Source organism: Schistosoma haematobium, chromosome 1 (assembly GCF_000699445.3).
Source record: "Schistosoma haematobium chromosome 1, whole genome shotgun sequence".
In the NCBI taxonomy this organism is placed as follows: Eukaryota; Metazoa; Platyhelminthes; class Trematoda; order Strigeidida; family Schistosomatidae; genus Schistosoma; species Schistosoma haematobium.
In genome coordinates, this window is record NC_067196.1 from 8,825,916 (window position 1) to 8,831,969 (window position 6,054).

The window sequence follows — 6,054 nt, forward strand, 5'->3', positions numbered from 1 at the left end:
TATTATTATTATTATTATTATCAGAAAGGGGGTTTTGAGAAGATTGTAGTAATTTAATAGTTGAATTCGTGAGTCAGTTGAAGCTAGGTCACCATGGAAGACCTGGAAACATTGGATCCATGATCCTACTCATGGGATTCGAACCCAGGACCTTCGGTCTTGCGCGCGAGAACTTAGCCTCCAAACCACTAAGCCGTCATCCAATAGTGTTAATGTTTAACTTCAACCAATCCACAAAATTGCACCACCTTCCACCATTGGCTTCAATAAATCATTGCCTCATAACAGATACAGTTGAACTCTATTAGTCAAGGCTTGGTTGCTCACTGATGTACAATCTCATACTAGAACGAAACGACCATCCAATGTTTTCAGGTTTTCCATGTTGATCTAACTTACATCGATTCATCAATTCAATTATTAACTCAATATTATTCTCTACTTGAAATTTTCATGGTTAATCTCATTGACTTAATGAATTTTTGACACTGTTTATCATATCATTTTAATCAACTCTTGAAATATTGCACTATATAAGGTTTTATACAAGTCAGATTGTTCATATTTCTATTTGAGTATCAAATATAGCCACTAAATAGCTGGGTGACACGAGATCGAATCCGCCAGGGAGCACCAGTTCCCTCAAGATTACAGGTACACCTTGCTGACGAGTGTCAAGTAGCACGAAACCCGGGTCCAGGGTTTCCTGTTGACTACCTCCAACCACCATCTAAATCTCAATATATAGTGCCCGCAGTGTCGAGTCACCTAGACTGGTGGCCACATTGCAATATGATCGATAGCATTCGATCCGCACTAATAAGGACTAGACACGCACGACATTGATCACCACCCAGTGATCAATCAATTGTGATCCATTAAATATATTATATGGTTTATTAATGAATTTTCTTATGATTTGGCGTTTAATGATAGACATAAGGTTACCAACCAAATATATATATATATATTCCTATAGTTTAATTAATATAATGAATCAGTTGTTATAGTACTTATGATTGAAATAAAAGTAATATCTAACAGTATAATTAATATCATTTAGTAAATACGAAACAATTTATTATATTGTCTTATATTCATATAATAATAATAGTGAATGGTGATAAATAAACTTCACTTGATCAGCCAATCATTTAGTCAAAAGAATTTGTGTTGTCAACCCGAGTTTTTTTTTTTCATATTTGACTTGGTTACAAATGTGAGACTAGAAAATCTTGTTACAAAACGAATCAATTAATCTAGACTAGGTAAATTATGATTAGCCATGGAATTCAGAACACTTGATAGAGTTAATGTTCACTTCTAGATTTGAATATAGTATTTTTCATTATAAACAAAAACATGTTTCCCATTGTATTATGAGTTTAAATATCCGTTAAAGTTTTTGAGTATGATGTTTATTCAATTATTAATATAGGCTTGAATTATTCCGTTATTGATAATCATGAGTGAATTTGGATCAGTCTTTTTTTACATATGTGTGTCCTGTGAAAACTCTCTCAACATAATCATCTTATTATAAACTGTTTAGGAAAGACAGATTGTGGTTATCTGTATTTAGTAGCTAGGTGGATAAAGAGTTAAGTGTCTAAACTGAAAGATATTGCATTCGAGTCCCAATATATCCACTTGACATGTCCTGAATAGGATGAAACGCATATCTTGAATTCCACTCCCAGCCATATTCCACCTATCCTATATACAAATGTGAAATAATGGCTATATCAGGTGAATCTGGTCAAGATACACATATCGGAACTGAGATTGGTCAAACTCTAGTCAAAGTATCACTAAAGAATTCATGAGAACTCATCAACTTTTCTTAATAAGTACTTCATATTTAATCTGAGCATAACTAGCTTCGTGATTTCATAATTGTTGAATTATAATTCGAAAGCATTCATAGTTAAATATTAACAATCTATTCATATCCTTAACTTCTAAAAATTATTAAACATAGTGAATATATTCTTAAAGTTGAGTTCACGAGACAATCTAAGCTAGACCATCATTGAAAACCTGGAAGCATTGGATAGCCGTTTCGTTCCGGTATGGGACTTCTGAGCAGTACATATCCACAATCCCACACACACCAATCGAACCCATACCCCTTAGTCTTATGCGTGAGCGTTTAACCTCTAGATCACTGAGCTGGTGCTTAATAGTGTTTATGCCTAACTTTAATTGATCCATGATATTGCGCAACCCTTCATCCATTGTCTGAGATGAATAACTGTCTCACTCCACTGGTCACAGCTTCATATATTTGATAGATGAGGGAATAGTTCAAAAAAGAAGTAATTGTCTGTAGACTTCTAGGAATGAACAGAATTTCTGATGAATTGCCATGATTTTGTTTCAAAGTGACTTTCATACATATAAAATGCCTTTCATTTATTGAATGGTTATATTAAACATTGATAATATAAAATATTATCAGTAATACCTTAGAAAACTTCTGTAGAATATTCATTCTTGAAATAAGAAACTTTATTCAATTTAAATGTCTGTAATGATATATTCACTATGTTGGGAATTGAAAGCAGATATGAAAAGGATGAATAACAACTGGAAAGGCTTACCTAAGACAAGGTTGGATGGAGAGTTCTAGTGGTTGGTTTATACTTCTCCACGAAGGGTAACAGGCATAAGTTAGTAATGATAAATTATCTCGTTGATTAGATACATAGACGAGTTTTGTTTTTGTGTGTTCAGATCTTTCCTTAATTTATATCTATGTAATCAAATGAGTTTAAACTAAAACAGTAAACCCTCAATGATACTGAAAAACAGTTCATATTATATCATCATATGACTGGATTGGAGGAAAAATGAAATAGTAGATTCCGATTTATTAATTTGAAGGTGTCATTCACACCATAGAGCCTAATAGTTTTGCTTTTGATTCAATTTGTAACCAGTGATGCGATGAAAATTACCTTCATGTGTTATCATTATGATTAGTTTTATCACTATACTCATATAGATGCGTAGGTTAATTTATTTGAAGGGATTTGTATAGAATGCTTTAAGTTACCTTTGTTATATTGTTCTTAGTTGTAGTACCAATTTTGGATTCAAAACTATAGTGAATAACTGTTCAGTGCTCACTAGTTTTCAGCAGTACATCAACTAAGATCATTCTTCCCACTAATTCACTAGTATTTGTATGTATTTGTGTGTATATGTCTTGTTTTTGCTGTCAAAACTTGTTTTGTTCAAGGTGCAAAGATGGAAGAATAGTTAGTTACAAGAAGATCTATCCATTATCCCATGAATAACTGAAGGAATTAATTTTGAAGTGTTCAACCTATTATCAATGTAAACACCGGATTTATTTGACAACGGAAATGTTATAAATGGATATATTCTAGATTATATATTGAATGACTGAAGAAAATTATTTAAAAACTTGGTTTCAACTTATGTTTCTTTCAGATAGATACATTTACAATACTGAAAAGAACAATACCTCCAGTATTCAATCAATGATCCGTTATAGTAGGCTGCAATGAAATGACCTAATGGTTTTGAGTTTTTTATAAAACAGTGTACCTCCACGATCTCCCCTCACGAGATTCGAACCTATTACTCTACTGATTTGTAAGAATTCCTGTTTTGCGTTACTAAAATTGAGAATTGCAAATATTCATCCTGAATAGATTACCTCATTATTGATATATAATCACAAGTTTTTAAGAAAGTTGAACAGTAGCTATGAACAGTAGAAATGAAGTCCGGACTTCAGGTATCAACTTATTTCAGATTATTGATCAAGATCATGAACCGATTGATGGTACAACACCATCGAAAACCTGGAAGCACTGGATGGCCGTTTCGTCCTATTATGGGATTGTTTGAGGTTGGACATTAACACTGTTGGATTCCGGTTCAGTGGTCTAGTAGGTCGGGCGTTCACGCGCGAGACTGTAAGCCCTGGGTTTGAATCCCACAAGCGGGATCATGGATGCGCACTGCTGAAGAGCCGCAGAACAAGATGAAACGGTCACCCAATGCTTGCAGGTGTTCAATAGTGGTCTAATATCAATCGATTCATGATCTCAACCAATAACTTAATAATCTTCATAACCCTATACTGATTATTTAAGATTCTTCATCTGGATGAATCTACATCCTACATCTTATGTTCAAATTGAGACTCAAACCCAATAACTTTAACTCTGTTTCTATTCATTTTAAAGATGTGACAAACATATCAAAAATAAAACTCAATAATTAGTGAAATAGTGTTTTATTACCGTTTGTTCAATAACACAAACAAAATTTTTTTTAATTTTTACGTAAGATATTTGCATCACAATATAAAGTTTGTATAATATTGACTCTTTTCGCTGAGTATATGAATAATAATAATAATAATAATAGTAATAATTATGATAGTAACAGTGATCATGAATAAGATTGATGAAGAAATGAAACCCCCCCCTTAATAATTTCAATGGATAATGTTTTAAAAGAGGAAAAAAGAAATTACTCAATTCACATTAGCAACAAATATAAAGAAAGAAACAGAGAGAAGGGGAGGGGAGAGGGAGGAGAGAAAAGTTTTTTTTTGTGAAACAATCTATACAAACATTGAATAATCAAATATGTATGTCTATATATGGTAGAATAAAATATTATATACATGATAGAACATAAGTAAACTTGGAATTCTTCGTGTTGCGATGTATAATAAATATCACTTATTATTATTATTATTATTATTTTACTTTTAAAAATAATCGTCACCTATTTATCAAGATTATAAAAGTGATAGGATACTACTATTATGTTGAATTCAGTAGTATTCACTTATTCATTTGTAATATGTGTATATATATAAGCACTACGTAGTCAAATAGATCCCATTGGTTTATGATTATTATTATTTGTTTCTACACAGACAACATCAAAATAAATTAGTTTTAATTGAGGAAAAACAAGAATTTTACAACTTATACAAAATAAATGAAAATTATGTTGATTTGTAAGAAAATGAATAGATATACCACTGTACTACGACTATTAATCATCATCATCATCATCATCATCATCATCATCATCATCATCATCATCGTTGTCGTCACCATCATCATCATCAATTGTCATAATCCAAGGAAAAAGAACATCAGAATTTTAACCAATTCGACTTGAATTCTTTCTATTAAACAATTGATGATATCATGTGTGTGTGTGTGTGAATGTATGTTTCACACTTATCGTTTCGCCTAATTTTCATTTATTTATTTATTTTTAGCATTCATGGATCGAAATATTCGATTTTGTTGTTGCTATTGTTGTTGTTGATTTCTAAATTTCCATAAATTTTGTTTTGATTCCATTGGATTTTATTGGAAACAATGATTACACTTATAAAGATCATCAATTGAATAGTTAGTTTTGGTAAAGACACACCTCAATTAAATTGAACTATGTTCATGTATATCTATATATAAAGGATTGAAATGCAAACTAGTAGTCATTAAGTAATCTATTCTGTATATCCATCACTCATTCACCCTCTCTCTCTCTCTCTTTTCAATCTTCTCACTCTATAAAGTTCTGAAAATAATAAACGAAATACTAATTATACGTTGTTGTTTTGTTTTTTAAAAAACAATCCGCCCTGTTTCTATATGAATTATTCAAATATTTTTGTTTCTTCTTTCATATGCTCAAAATTCTAATTGAATATAAAGTTTAGTTATTGTCATTTTATTGGATGATGAAATTTCATTTTGTAGAAAGAACGAAAGAAAGAAAACAAAACAAAAACAAAAAATATCAGTTATGTAACAGGATCATATTTAAAGATCATTTTTTCAAGATTTAGATCATGTTAATGCTGATCATTATGGATAGTGATGATAGTGAAAGAGCACAATATTGATGATCAAATGTTCAAATGTACAACTTTTCATTTATCATTCATTATTAGTATACATTTCATTGATATGGATAGTATTATTAGAGTATATTAGATATGGGAGCATGTACATATTATATAAGGGATAATTCTACAATTCACAA